General features: G+C 31.9%; 2 long non-coding RNA genes across 8 annotated transcripts; both read left to right on the top strand.

The window, feature by feature from the left end:
- The first annotated feature begins 502 nt into the window (after positions 1 to 502).
- On the top strand, positions 503 to 1,721 carry LOC112087597. 2 transcript variants are annotated; one of them, XR_002900162.1, is made up of 5 exons: positions 503 to 630; positions 724 to 823; positions 932 to 1,005; positions 1,120 to 1,193; positions 1,471 to 1,721. It is a non-coding gene; the product is annotated as an uncharacterized LOC112087597 (long non-coding RNA). The 2 variants fall into 2 exon arrangements; XR_002900161.1 differs by lacking the exon at positions 1,471 to 1,721 and having other exon boundaries at positions 932 to 1,346.
- Positions 1,722 to 4,529: 2,808 nt separating this feature from the next.
- Positions 4,530 to 7,106, top strand: LOC112087577. Of its 6 annotated transcripts, XR_002900153.1 has the most exons (6): positions 4,530 to 4,799; positions 5,033 to 5,177; positions 5,257 to 5,320; positions 5,414 to 5,506; positions 6,064 to 6,502; positions 6,595 to 7,106. It is a non-coding gene; the product is annotated as an uncharacterized LOC112087577 (long non-coding RNA). The 6 variants fall into 6 exon arrangements; XR_002900152.1 differs by having other exon boundaries at positions 5,257 to 5,506; XR_002900150.1 differs by having other exon boundaries at positions 5,414 to 6,502.
- The last annotated feature ends 9,174 nt before the right edge of the window (positions 7,107 to 16,280 follow it).

Raw genomic sequence — 16,280 nt, forward strand, 5'->3', positions numbered from 1 at the left:
GGATTGTATATTTATATATACTTTTAGACATTAAAAATCTATCTATCTATACTATATAAAAACAGTTGTTTGGGGCTCCTTAGCCTATCTATGTCAGTTTTTAGAGAACTCATAAGAGGATGCCATGTCAGCATTCCTAAGTTGTTTCTCCATTGCACAAATGATCGTGTTTACAAAACTGCGTCTTAGCTCTACGAAAAGAAACGGCACGATGTTGGATTATAGTGAAATATTGAAATGGCCAGTAGTCTTTATTACAGTAATAGAAACGTCGAGTAGTCTCTGTTTCGATAAAAGAAACGGCATGGATATTTCTTTGTCACGTTATCATTAACTCAGTTCATAAACGCATTCTTCTAACCGAGCCACACGAATCGTTTCTTCTTCCTTCCTGCCTCAACATGTACTATTAAATACTCAGTTTCCACCAATTTCCCCTCAAAAAACAACAATCTATCAATCTAATAGAAAGACGTTTCCTCTTGCTTTTCATTCATGCAGTCTTCTCCTCTCTTTTTTTTGGTGTGCATATAGTCCTTTCATGAAGAAAATAGATTCCATCCAAACTTTATGCGAATGAATTGGAGGCTTAATCTTGGTTTCTATCACTAATCTTAAATATTTATTTGGGTCAGTACACAGTTGATGATCTGACATTTTCGGTTTAATCTTCGTTTCAATTACTTATCTTAAATATTTATTTGGGTTGACTATCGTTTGCAGAACTGTCGTCAATGATCTAAGCATTTTGTGTCAATATGGGAACGAGAAGATAGTTTTAAACACTTGCTAATCTCTGGGAGACTGTGATTGTTACGCTGAGGTGAGTACTTATGCCTTTGTGGTTCACATGTCGGTTTAAACCATGGTCATTTTACAATAATCTCTTATTCCACCACTGATTGATTACTGATTTTTAAAATAATCACAGCTTCCTTTAATTGTCTAAGTATCCATGTCTTGGCATATTATAGCCAAACGGAGACAAACAAGACTTTCACTATGGTTAGTAAATTATTACAACTCTCTTGATTTCTAGAATTAATTATTCTAAATTTATTTGGATACTTTTTTCATCTAATCCAAGGAAGAGTTTTGTTCTCATCTTTCAAATCAAAGGCATTAATCATCTTCAAGCCCTTCCTCCTTGGGAAATTATAGAACGCAGTAGTTCTAACTACAAAGCATCAAATGTAAGAGTTATTCATGCTAGAAGGTCCATTGGGTTAACGGCTGAATTCAGATTTGATGCTTTGTTCAACTGTCCATTTGAAATTATACCTCACATATATATATATATATATATATATATATATCTGAATAACCTTAGTTTTCTCTTGGAACAAAATCTATAATAACTGAATATATGGGTATAAAAGTAGAGATCTATAGATTAAATAGTTGTTAATACGTTGTATATATGTATGTCTATTTCTGAGATAGTTTGGTGTCACTTTGTTTTTGTGAAAGGGAAAATTCAACAGAAGAATACGGAGTTTATGAAGAAAAGAATTGGTGATGTGATCCTCCCAAAGATCGGCACAAAGAGGCTTGAGAGAGAGATAAAATAGAAACAAAAGGTGCGGAATAGACTTCTGTTCTGAGAGATAAATCGATAAAGATGTTGCTTAGCAACGAATCGATCACAAAAGAGAGATAAGAGAGGATAAGGATGTTGCACAAAGCAACGAGTCACTCTCAAAGATAGATGAGAAATGATAAAGATGTTACACAAGGCAACGAATCACTCTCAAAAGACAAGAGAAGTTTTCTTCAAGTTTTGATAAGAGAAAAGAGTTTTATTAATTAATTTTGATGATCCAATCCAGGATGATTATTCCTGAGATCTTACATGAATTTATATAGGAAATAAGATGTAGAAAACAAAGCAATTTCGTAACTAGGCAAAAGACTAGTCAAAACATTAACTTCAGAGTTGAATAACTCTTGATCTACTTTGAGTCTTGACTAACTCTTGAACTTCTTCTTCACTTGATTTGTCTCTTGATATCTTTGGACGAATTCCTTGATGGTCTAAGACAAATCTGCTCTTTGGGCTTTGTAGAAAGTCCTCCTGGATGCCAAACATAAGTTTGCAAACTTCCAAACCAATCAGGCCTAAAACACTTCAGGTATAGAACCAGAACGACCCATTTTGGGAAATAAAGAGTATCTTTGTGATCCGATGTCCATTTTTCCTGATCTTGGGCTTGTTGGAACCATAAGAGATCCATTAAGATTCTCCAAGTGGTTTCATGTCGAAATTTTTTCTGAGGTAGGCTCGGGAGCTCGATCTGTGGCTCAGACGCGTAACCGGGCCTGAAGCAGATCCGCTGAATTGTAAAATTCTTATCTTCCAAGTCTGAACTCCTTTTGAAGTGATTCCAATTCTCTATGCTTCTGTGATAAATAAAGATTCCAGGAAAATTACGTTCATAATTTGATTCCTTCTGGCTTGGTCGGAATCCTCCATTGAACGCGCGCAGGTCCAAATCGAGTAAGCTTGACTTCGTCTGGTTTGAAAACTGAAGAACTCTTTCATCAAAACTCTGATTGAACCGATTCCACTTCGAGGAGTGCTCTAGATGAGGTGAAAACATAGTACAAGTGGCCTTTTGGCTGTTCCAGTTGAGATCGGACCCCATTTGTGTTGAACAATGCAGATACGTCTTCTTGTGCGTCCTCAATATCATATCAATTGGAAGACATCATATCCATATGGTTGGTTACTACTTGAATGGTTCTTCATCTTCCAGTTCTCTAAATTCGTAATAACATTTGGATGACGTACGTGATGATCTTTCTCTTAAGTAAACTATGAACTCTGTACTATGATTAGTGTTTCGTGTCTTATGTTTCATGTTGCTTGATCCTACATCTAAAAATTATTGTGGTTTACATGCTAGCTTAGATGTCTACTGAGAGAGGGATAAATACTTCTTGATGCTAGAAGGTGGATTAGGTCAGATTGCTCCAGTGGCAGAGCCGTAGAAGGGAAAACGACAAGCAGTATCTCAGGGTAAAAATGAGGTTATGATCATGTGCAATACAATTCACTGTTATCTTTTATTTTCTATGGGAGATGATGAGAAAAGCGAGTTTTCCTTATATATCCATAACAATGTCAATAGTAGATTTCAATCTTTCATAGCTTCTGAATCTTAATGTAACAAATATGTTGATGTTGGCCAAAAAACCCGTAACAGCACAAATACAAAATATTTCATAACATGGATATCATAATATGTTGATGTGTACATCAATAAACTGACTTCAAAAAACTTCGTACACAGAAAAGAGTGATATATAGAACGAATGCATAAAGATATCCTTCGCCATTTTTCATCCACCATTTTAGTACTAATTGTTTTCCAAGGAAACCGTTTAAATTTGAAAACAGAATTTCCATACTTATATAATATAATTTTTTTTCCATCACATCCTTTGATTTGCTTCCTTTTCACATTAAGATACTCCACTTTAGGTTAAAAAGAGAGATCGTGTGCAATAGAGTGATCAAGTTATGAGATGCTTTAAGCACAATATAGTCTGAATAGAAATACCTTTTGCTTCAACTGTCTATTTAAGATTTTAACCTTACACACATTTCTAAGAAATTAAGTGGAATACAAGTAGATTTCCAGAAATTGAATATTTTTAGTCAGAAGGATATGTATATGTATTTCTAAGATACAGTTTGGTGTCACTCTGTTCTTGTGAAAAAAGAAGAAGAGTACAGAGGTTATGAAAAAAATATTTGCAGGACACCATCTTCCACCTCTCTAAATTCAAAGAAACATTTTGTAATGTGATGATCTTTCTTAAAAGTAAACTATTAACTCTCTGTTTTGTTTAGTATTTTTATCTTATGTTTCATGCTGCTTGATCAACATCTAAAAATCACAGTGGTTTTTCTGGTCGCTGAGAACAGATTTGTAATATGGACCTTGATTGATGTATGAGCATTTGGGGGATATAATTATTATGCAGGTTTGATTAAATATAGCAAACATCTCTATACCAGATCTCTCAAAAAATCTATGAAAGACAGTTGAAAAACTTCCAATAATAAGTAAGGAGAGATGCTAAGAAAAAGAACATATACTCTTATTTGGTTTTAGGTCTCTTTTGGTTTCAGGCATGTGAGCTTGGTGTAAATGGTTGCAGGAAGAAAAAAGGAAAACAAGGTTTTGGTGGAGGTGGAAACGGAGTCAACAAACTAGAACATGACATTTCTCGTGGCATGATAATTGTTGAATGATGGACAGAAGCCATCAAACCATCAAATCATCATTTTAAGCGGCATCAAACTTGACTTATTATGACAAACAGTGGGGGAGTAGACGATAATTTTTTTGTGACTTCCACCATCCACAACATATCAAAAGATAATCAAAGATTAACTCTATATATTTTGAAAATTGAGGGGTTCTTCTGACGGTGGTTAAATGGAACGACGAAGCGGGAAGAGGAAAGAAAAATAAAAGAAATCTACTATATAAAACTTTGTCAATTCTCTCCAGCCTTCTGCCACATCATCACTGGAAAAAGTGTCATGTGGCACCTTAAAAAAAATCCCATCTCTCCATCTTCTCAAACAAACCGTTCTTCCTGAGCTCCCCTTCCAGAAACTCAATCCTTCCAAGTTCCAATCCATTGGACTCCCACATTTGTAGTTTATGCCACCTCCATTTATACCCTTCCTACTTAAACAGATCATATGAAATTCGACCCTCGAATCGGATCTGTAGTGTCAGTTGCTTGGAGAAGCTAGAACAGATTGGCGAGAGGACTTACAGGTTTTCTCCCCCTCCTCCTTCTTCTTCTTCTTCTTCTCAATTGCTGTCTATTTTCTCTGGGTTTTGTTTTTTAATTTGGTTTGTGGAATTCTCATGAATTTTATTGTTGTTTGAAGCGATTTTTCATTGCAAAGTTCGGTTAAAATACTATTTTGTTTTTGTTGATTGGGTGAATTGGATATATTTTTTTCCTTTTTTCTTTGGATTACAAAGAATTGTGAATCTTTTTACAGAACATAGTAGCTGGGGTTTTCAAATTCATATGGTTGGCTTTCATTTTGGAGTCAAGTTACATGGCTAAGTTACATGGCTAAGGAAATCAAACTTGTGAAATCGTGGCACTGAAAAGATCTGTAAAAAAAAAAGGAAAAGAAGGGGGTAAGCTACATTTGCTAAACTTGCAAACTTTTGTGAATCCAATATGATTTATAATTCCCTTATGACTGTCTGCTTCAAGATTCCGATAACAGCAATGACGTGGTAAGATGAATTGGTGGAGCTAATGTTGAAAGCCAACACAGGTATATACTTTCCCCAATCGAACCTTCATACTGCTTGTATTATTATTTTTTGGCGTGTGTTCTGCAATTGACATGTTCTTTTCATCCCTTAAGGTTCGTTGGTGCTTATTGTTATAACCTTAAGGAATAAAGGCCAAAATGCCAAAACGAATAACTTCTGCTCTACAATCAAATGATCAGACCCTGGTATTGTGTAGATCTTATTCTTTGTTTGGTGAAGACAAAATGAGGATAACTCGATTTGATGATGTATTCATTCAGCAATTCTTTTTCGTTTTGGTTTGAGTAGTTGTCCTTCAAGTTAGTTGAATTGTTCTTACGATCTAAGATACTCTGACATTACTATGCCTCCAGCGCTTTTCCTTCTCCTCTTACAAGAACCTAAGTGACTGAAATTGAAAATTCGAACACTCAGTTTTTTGGTCTTGGATAAGAACAAATGTAAAAAGAGGAAATATAGGACTGACGAGCGGTGAATCAGTGAAAACAGAAAGTAGCTTATTTGGATTGGTGTTGTCTTTCACTACAAATTGGAAAAAGATACCTGCTACTCCGTTTTCATTCATTTGCATAACTTAATATTTTTCTAAGATTCATGGGTACTCTCAATAATTTTTTTCCCTGACATTTTCTTTTTATTCTCCATTCTTTCAAACATTTGAAGTTTTAATATTCTTTGAACAAAGCTCATGTCTGATCTCATGTCTGATCTGACTCCAGTATTTGATGTGCATTTGTTTTAGGTAAAAGACCGATGTTTCTGAGTGATTTACCTTCAGAAAAGGTTATGTCATGCCAAACATCGTACCACTGGCTTTGTTCTACTAGAAAAACCTTAAGTGGGAAATTTTTGCTTACATTTGGTATTTATTGACTATTGGAATTTTAATGTTTCGTATGAGGTACTGTCACCTTTATTGGAAGTGTACTGAAGCAGTTTACGTTGGCTTTTTTTCCGTTGTCTAGGGTTTTTTTCTGGTGTTTCTCATGTCTATTTAACAGGGAGGAGTGTAATCATGCTGTAATGCTGTTGTTGTTGCTAATATGTTGGGTTTTGAGAATGGAATAATTCACACATCTGAAACCGTAGCTGATACCGTCACCTGTCAAGCTCGTGACTTGGTAGTAACAGATAGCTGGGGTTGAGAGAAAAGAGGAAATGAAACAGTGTGATGCAAGTAGGTGAGAATGTATAATTTTGCTGGGCTTCAAAGGTTACTTTTTGCTTTTAATAAGAAAAGGAAACCTGAGAAAATCTGTTCTCGTGGCAATAGTCTCTGTAATAGGGAAAAAGCTCATGCCGACTCTACAGATGTTGGTGAGAACACACATCAATATCGTTCAAGAAAGCAAGGACCAAAAAATTGGATGGTGTGGTTTTAGTTGTGGTTCAGCTTCGATTGATGAGAATCTGAAGCTATCTAACTCATATTTGTGTGGTGTCTTGGACAAGTGTTTGATACATTTGTTGCAGCGAAAACACAATGAATTTCTTCAAGGAAGCATCTGCCTTGGTTGCATATTATCCTGCTTAACTCAGGTAGACTTTCGTGGTTGCTATAACTTCTGCTTTAGGCGAGGTTTTCACAAGAATAGAGAACCAGAAAGGAATGCGTACACAAGTTGGTTGTTTTGCTTTACTTTGAGAGAAATGTATGTTAATAATTCATTTAGTTATATATTCGCAATTCTATCACAAATATTTTATAATAAAATATCATATATAATATATTTTTTTTTCGTTTATGTAAACATCCGTGCATAGCGCGGACACTTTAATAATAAAAAAGCTTCAGTGGAATTCATTTCAATACAATACTGTCATTTTTTTCGTAGTCAACAATATTTTTATGAAATTTAAAGATAAAACAATAGCAACAAAAAGAAAACCAATAATGGATAGACATATTACCTACAATAAAATGAGAATAATCGCCTTTCTCATATAAAAACAAAAAACAAAACCGAGTAAGACTGATGGGTTGTGGTGTCGTGGTGCTGAAATCAAATGGCCAATACATTATACATTTTGAAGATGGTTATACTAAATCATGGATCTCAGGGTAATATAATATGCAAGTAAATATATTATTCTATATAAATTTTGAAAGCAAACAATCAAAACTGAAATGTTTTCTACTTGATAGTGTCACATTAAAATATTGTCTCATAAGGACGAATTTGATATTCCCTATTTGCTTTTGGCGGAAGGTGAAAAATGGTAAATAAGGCTTAAGCTTCCGACATATACTGAAGAGGCAGAACAAAAAAAATTGAGGATGTACGAACGTTTGCTGAAGAGCTCTAAGAATCGCCAGAACAAAAAAGAGAAAAGTAAAACAATTTTAGATAAGGTAAGGTTCATATTACATTGAGTAAACTATTTTTTTAAGGACGAATTGACATGTTTTTATGTCTGATAGGCTCCACTAAATGTAAATGCAGGTCACAAAACATACTATAATAGGCTTAGTTACATATCTCTTCTATGATTTTCGTTTTTCAATCTGGAAATGATCATTAAACAGGGATGCTCAAATGCTTAAATATGGATAAGAGATAAATTATTAGACTTGTAGTTACATGGATATCTACTTCACAATTACACATTTTAACTCGCAGACTACAAATAGGATTGACATGGACTTACACATCGCCAATCTTGAGATATCAACAAAGATGCCAACACAAGAAGAGGAAACCAAAGACTGTCCAATCTGTTTGCAAATGTGTAATGGAAGGAAATATGTCAACTCCCTACCATGTAGCCATGTTTTCTATCATAAATGTATTGAACAATAGATAATAACAATCCCAAACTGTCTAATATGTAGGCAAACATTGTTTTAATAAAGAAATTTCTCCGCAGCCTATAATTATATTCAACTTCAAAGAAAAAAACAAAAACAAAAAAGAGAATAACGGTATCGCACTATTACAAAATAAAAATAAAATAAAAAATAACATTAGAAAAACACTGCGCTACTACAATCCACTAGTTTAGGTAAAATACTTTGAATTTTTGAGAATAATATAGATTATTAATGAGAAACTCACCCATAAACGAGTAAATTATGTGTTGCAATCTATTTTTTACCATAGCTAATTGTAAAAATGTGATATAAGGTACAAAAAACTGTTAATAATTGAAACTTTAAAAAGACAAACAAAAAAATGAAGATGTGATATGGTAGTGTGAGATCATAGATGAATAGGTATTTATAAATTCTTATATAAAACTTAGTATTAAATTGTAATTTAATGTGTATATACAAAATTTGTATATAAGACAATACTAAGATACAACTTTTATATTTCTAGTGTTGTTATAAACACTGAAATTCTAAATAATTACAATTATTGAAATTTGAACAAAAAAAATTTTGAACAAAACGTTTTCTTTAAAAAGAAATGGTAAAATGTTGAAACAATAAACAAATTAAAATTATCCGACTAAATCAAAACAACATCTGAGAATTAATATTGTCACAATGTAAATCATCAATGATTACATAAAGCACGTAAAAGTAAAAATAGTATGTGATATATTTATTCGGCCGAACCATTAGCTGATTGGAATTTCTTCAAACCCATGAAATTTTGGATCAAAAACTCTAAAGTTGAGGAAATTTATCAAGACTATAAAATTTGAAGAAAAACAAAGAAACAACATTACAATTAGGAACATTACAACGAAAGAGAACTATAAAATGTTAGAACCAACAAAAAAGTTTGGCATGACTAAAAGATTCAATAAATGAAACACATTTTTAGTTATCATAATTTATGCTAACATAGATTTTTTTGTAGTGTCTAATTTCTCAACTTCAGTATCATTTCATCTTTATTTTTCTTCTACTTTGCCCCATAATAATCCAAAATATGTTAGATGTCTGCTACTTTTATTGGTTTGCATTAAGAAATAAATTTATTGAACTGTAAAATCTACCTTGCATTTTGCTTCAACTTTCTTAACACATCCAATTTATGCAAACCTACAAAACAAAACATAAGATTAAGATTCTTGCAAAAATCTATATGGAAATAATCAAAATCATTTGTAAAATTGTGTAGTGTGGTGTGGTAGAAGAAAATATTTGCTATTTATAAAAAAGTGTTAATTTTTTTAAGTTTTAGAATGAGCCATAGATGTTACATATTTTTTGCATGAGTTAAATAAATTTAGTATAGTTTAATGGGTAATTTAAATAAAAAATTATTATTTATTTAAAAAAATAGAAATGCCAAATGGTACGATAGGGAGAGAGTAAAATTAGTTTGTATTATTTGTTGCTCTATTATATTAACTCTGTTCCTAATTGATAAGTATCAGATCTTGACCCAAAAAAAAAATATTGATAGGTATCGAAATTTTCACACATATTAAAAAAAAATTAAACTATGAGTTATTTAATTGATAAGTTTCAGAATTATAAATGCATCAATTTTTTGTAATTAACAATTTCTTACAACTCTAAACCAATAGTAATATAATAAACTCAATTGTTTTTGAAATTTATAATTTCATCATCATTAACTACTAAAAATGCTTAGAACAAAATTTATCTTTGTTAAAAAAACCAATTTTCTTTTAGGAAAATGAGTATATAAAATGAGTTCATATTAAACTGCATATGAATTGCCAATGTGATTGTTAATATATGTCATTGAGATTTATTTTAGAAATTATTTATATAGTAGAAATTAGGAATTTTTTTTATCTACTTTCACTTGATTATAATTCCCAACTTATTTCAAAAGAAACAAATAAAAAAAACTTTTAGGCAAGTTAATATTTCACTAAATAGATTTAAATCTTCTTACTAACAATATTGAATACATATAAATTTTTTATTTGAAGTTTAGAATATAACAATTATTTCCAACAAAAAAAAATTTATTCATATTCAATAAAAAATATATTTCTACAACATAGATGCTGAGAGGATTACATTGTTTTTTTTTAGTTGGTTCTTGTTTAACATGCGACTAGGATACTGGCCGCATGCATGTGCGGGCTTGAACGTATCTTTAAAATTTGAATGTTATTGGATATAGTGGTAAGTGTATTGAATCAAATGTTACAATATTGATAGTTTATAGTCTGTGTTCTGATGGGATTATATTTGTTGTGTATTGTTCTATGTATTATATTTATGTATAATGAAGAAAGTAAAAATGAAGATCACATATAATTCTGAAAGAACCCATAATTGAAACGATGTATCTTCTTTGAGAATTTGTGAGTATTCGGTAAAAAGAACATGTCATAGTTCTTGTAATCCTTCGGTCAATTAACGGTCAATCCAAAAATCCATGCAATTCGAAAATTTAGGGTTGGTTTACAAAGGAAAAATGCGAAGATGTTAATAAATTTAAAACACGATATTATTATGTGTTGATTACATTAACAATCTGGTTTATTCATCTGGTTTATTCATAGGATCATCATAATCCATTAATTGTTGTTCTTGTAACTGCAAAAAAAAGTATGAAATGATTTTTTGCCAATGATATATAAATTGGAAATCGATTAAAATAACTATAAATAACAAACCTTGAACAGATGAAATTTCTTTACGGAGGTGGATATTATAAATTGAATTAAAAAACTGTTTGAATCTTTGCTCTCATTTCTGCATAAACTCTTGACAACAAAATCTTCAATATCAAACCATGAACCTTCGGTTAGCAGGGGTTCAAATAGATCATGAAATTGTCGTCTAACCCGAGCGTGTATTGTATGGTCATTTAGATATGAAAGAATTTGAATATTTTTGTATACGTCAGAATATATGTGAATTAGTGGAGTTTGTTAAAATCACATAAAAATATAAATTTTACCTTCGCATCAGCAAGAAACAATTCTAATGTTATGCCCTGATATGGTATATATTCAGACCACTTTCTCACCAGTTTAACACAGATGCACCATTCAGTCGAGCTGTTGTTCAAGTCATTCTATTTTCCGATAAGATGTGAAGGCTAAATAAGTTGTGAGTGTTTGTATATATATTGAAAACTTATCAAGACAGAATAATTTAGGGATTGGTAGATTTCAGGCGAGAAATTCAAAATAAATACGTATATTCGGTCATTATATGATCAACTATCGGGTTTGATAAATTACAATGTACATAATATATTTAATATATTAACTTCTATAATTGCAGTTCTCTTCATGGTAAAAATAGGTTTGCTATAAGATATAGTAATCTTAAATTAACACTCAGTAAAGTTTAGGCTGCTTCTTAACATAAGAGATTGGTAAAACTTAAGAGCCTAAATTATAAGCACATGTGTATACAAAATCATATGATACTAATTATAATAACACCATTAATAACAAATAGTCAGCGTACTTTAATAATTATTTAATAAAAGTTGTAACAGGTACCAGATTAAATAATGTTCATAAAATAAGATAAAAACCATAAACTGATAAGAAATTTAAAGATTCAGTATAAAAAGTAAAAGGTTCAACATTATCCCCAAATATAGGGGAATTGTAACAGATATAATAAAGTTTAGGAGATGAAATCAAATCAGAGTTGATAGAGGATTTCACGGTCAGCTTGGATCTCCATGGATATCAGTAAATGGTAACCTGTAAAATTGAACCACAAAATTCATATTCACTACAAATACACTGTAAAATGAATAAAGGTTTACAGAGAATAGTGTTATATCAATCTAGAAAATCGGAAACTTCTGTAATATGTGGATTAAACAGTACTTGAGATTGGTCACCAGCATTTCTGATGAAGAAGCCGCCTATAACAAAATATAATCCTATATATTAATCATTGTTTCCAATTGAGGATCATTAAAACATTAGATATCTTTGATGTTAATCAAGCAAAGTAAACATAACTAACCTTGAGAATCATAGAAAACGCGAAACATCCTAAGAGTCAACACTGTTTCATATTTTCCAATTTCTTCCCACTTTCTCCAAAACTCCATAGCCGTTCGTCCAGTCAGCTCAACTGTAATTTCCCTGAAGCTGTTTGAAATTATAATATCCATATCATCAAGGACTGATATTCATTAGGTTCTATGTCTAATAATTTAACTACTTACTTCATGTCCCTTTATTTCAATTTCCAAATTGCTCCATGGTCCATGTACCAAGGCATCCATATTATCTTCTAAACACTTCAAGTCACCAACAAACATTATAACACCTATCTAGTCGGCAATAATACGTTCTAATAAATAAACTATAACGGATAACACTCTAATCTAACAAAATATGATGGTTCAGAATACATACCGACAGAGTACTGAGAGTATATCTTCTGGTTGATGATATTTTCGAAGGGCATGAAATCCATCATATGCTTACGGTTCAATTCCAAAATTTTGGTTATAATGGTTTGTTCATGCATGATGATGAAATGGTTGTTGATAGTATTTCTAAAGGAGCCAAACGCATGGACGATCTTAAATAACAAAACACAATTCCAATCTCTTTCCTTAAACTTTTGAGTGAGGACGGGCATGAGATCCAAATCGATGGTCGCTTCAATTTTATAACCCTAACAATGTATACAGAAAATATCTTGTTTTGTAAATTATTAACCTAGACTGAGTAAAATGATTAGTATTGATAAAAGTTATGATAAAATGCACTTACATTCTCATCGCCAAGAATCAAGTGTGTTTCAAAGCGGCCATTGACTATGTTGAATTCGTGCAATCGTCGGATAACTTTGACGATGATCGTTGAATAGCAGTATTGAGGGAAAGTTTATCAAGTGTGAAATAGGTTGCCATCGTTTTGTTCAAGCCCAGACTTTGGAAAATGATGTTGTTGCTTTGGAGTTTTGTGATTGACAAAAGGAGGAGATCTCTGTTGTAGGAGAAAAAGAGTGCAATAAAATTAGGGTTTTTAATTTGAAAGATTGCAATTTTTGGTAATTAGTAAAGGCTAAATAACTCTTGCGTTAGTTGGATAAGTAAAAATAAATGGTGATTGAGAAAGCAAAGATGTAAGTGGTATAAATGAGAATAAAGTTTACGGTGCAGTATTTAATAGAGGAGATATATGTCAACTCAAAAACTCCTACTATTTGAGAAAGAAAATATGAGCTATAAGTTCCAAATAAAATTGTAGTGAATGAATAAATGAATAACTACTTTACTTTTTCATCTTTCTTATTAACAAAATGGTTGGAAATTATATTACATTTTCACCACGCAATATAATGTTATTATACTTGTTTATATAATTCCAACCGTTTAACGTTATAAAAGAGAAAACAAAAAAAATAAAGGGAGGAGCAATAAATATATATTTATTGTCATTTATTCAAAAGTTACAAAGTTCCAATATAGATAATAATGCAAAGTTTACACGACAAAGAAAATAAAATCATGAAAAAGCATAATAACTACATATTAATAGAAAATTGATAAAATAATAAATTTAATGTATAAATAACTTTAACATGTGGGACAGAAATACGTCAATCAGCATATTCATACCCATCGTGACAGCAGGAAAGTTTTCTGCACAAGCAAGTCTATAACATCCTACATAAAACAGGAAAAAACATATTTAGATTAATAACTTCCTTATGTAAATTCTCTGACAAAACAGTTAAATAGATGAAGGAAATAATTACATCATTTAACTCTTTCTCTTCTGGCAGCGGATGTGGTCCTCAAGAATGTCGAATATATATCTTTCAAATTCTACTATCCATTCTAACCTTTTAGTTAACAAATTTTCCAATTATTGTATATAGTAGGAGTAAAGTTGTCATTGTACTAGTACAAAAGATTAACATAAATTTATGGTACGTAGTCTAATAAGTTTTTTCATCGACAAAGGATAAATGATACCACATTTGATTACTTGGAAGTTATTTGGTTGGCCATATATTTTATAATATTTACTAAATACTTTTGGTAGCCAGATATTAAAATTTATCATGGTTTCTATTTTTAAAAAAACTTCACGCATGCATTAATATCTCCAATGATAACAAAAAAAAACTGCAGAATACAATGCAAAGCGTTAAGTGTACTTCAGAATTACATTGGGCTACAATAAACATGATAATTTGATAATGTTGAAATAACATAAAAAACCCTAAACAAATTATTGTAAAGAGCGTTTAAAAATCATACTGAACACATCTTTGTACACAACATTAGTTGTCTTCTTCTGGACATTACCATTTTTATCAGTAATCAAAAACTTCAAACCAGACCTAGACTTCACCCTTGATAATACAACATATAGCTGTCCATGTGAGAACATTGGTCTAGGTAGGAATAAACCATCATTTTGAAGAGATTGTCACTGACTTTTGTTGATTGTCATTGCAAATGCCAATGTCACAGAAAATTGTCTTTGACGCATTGTAAAAGGAAAACTCGTTTTCGAAGGTGTAATGAACATTCTAGGAATGAGAACCTTATCTCCAACCTTATCGGTTCCTGTTATGATTCTACCCTCTATAATATGGCGAGCCAATTGTGTAATAATCAACCTAGTGCCGTTACATAAACCTCCTTTAGAATCAATGTTACGCAAACACATAACTGGTGCACCTATCTTAAGTTTCAAAAAATGTTTGAACAATTCAAAAACTTTGATTCCATTCAAAACCTCTGTAGGATATGTTACCTTATTAGATGGGTCTTTGTCGCTGGGTGAAATGCTGTCAACACTGAGGTAGGTATGTTCTTCACCTATAAATAAACATTATAGGAAATTCAGTACATTCAGCAATTGACTGGGATTCAATAATATATATATAGTACGTATAATCAGTATAATATGTTACCTGGCAGCAATGACAACATATAATCGTTAATTTGATCAACATCTTCGTTTGTAGGACTCAGAATAGCACGATGTTGATAAAAGTCTTCAGCATGTTGACTATCTATTAAGTTTCCATACACTTCTTTAACTATAGTTTTCATTGGATCGCCACGATCTTTGATCAACAAATCTTCTGGAATGTCAATATCCAGTACTGATTTTACCATCACCAACAGCTAATATCCATTCAGAGAATGCCTTAAGTTCAGCGGCAGCGACATCACTTAGTCCAGCAAGCAATGTCATATTATTTGTAATCATCACATAGTTCTGAAGAATTGATTGTTGCCAATAACTGTTTCTGATCGGCCAGCATGAGGAATTACCGGAAGTATCTGTCAGAAATCACCTCCAAAAACAACCACCTTCCCACCAAATGGTTTTCTCACAGGTAATCTGATGATATCATTTAGACTTCTATCTAAGTTTTTGAAACAATACTTGCTCATCATCGGAGCCTCATCCCATACACTAAGGTCAGCCATTTTCATCAAATTGGCAAGATCTGATCCAGGAGACATATTGCATTGTGTAATCATCTAGATTTATTGGGATTCCAAAACTCGAATGAGCTGTTCTACCACCTTCTAACAACAGAGAAACAATCTTACTCGATGCAGTGTTGATTACTATCTTACCTCTAGATCGAATAGCGGTTGAAAGGCAACTCCAAAGAAATGTTTTACCAGTACCTCCAAAACCATATACAAAGAAAACACCACATTTGTTGTTCAAAACAGCATCCAAAATCTCTTGGTAAACACCTTTTTGCTCATCTGTTATCATGATAAGAAGACTCTCATTCTCTTTTCTTTGCTCATCAGCATTGTAATTGAGTTCATCATCAATCAATCGGTTGCCGTTGTACTCTATGAAATTATCTGGTTTTGGCATAACGTCCAATTTCTTTAGTGAACGTCCTCTGTTTTCTAAGAAATCCTGAATCTCTTGCAATGCAATATTTTTAATCTGCTCGGTCGATAGATTCAAACCTGAAACAATAATATTTAAAAAATGATGACCAAGTTGATAATTGTAACTTGTAGAGCAAGCTTCATGTATTCAATAATTACAACTGTTGCATACCTTCATATCCACTTTCAAGACGACGTCTGTAAA

This window comes from Eutrema salsugineum, unplaced genomic scaffold, assembly GCF_000478725.1.
Source record: "Eutrema salsugineum unplaced genomic scaffold, Eutsalg1_0 scaffold_17, whole genome shotgun sequence".
Classification (NCBI taxonomy): Eukaryota; Viridiplantae; Streptophyta; class Magnoliopsida; order Brassicales; family Brassicaceae; genus Eutrema; species Eutrema salsugineum.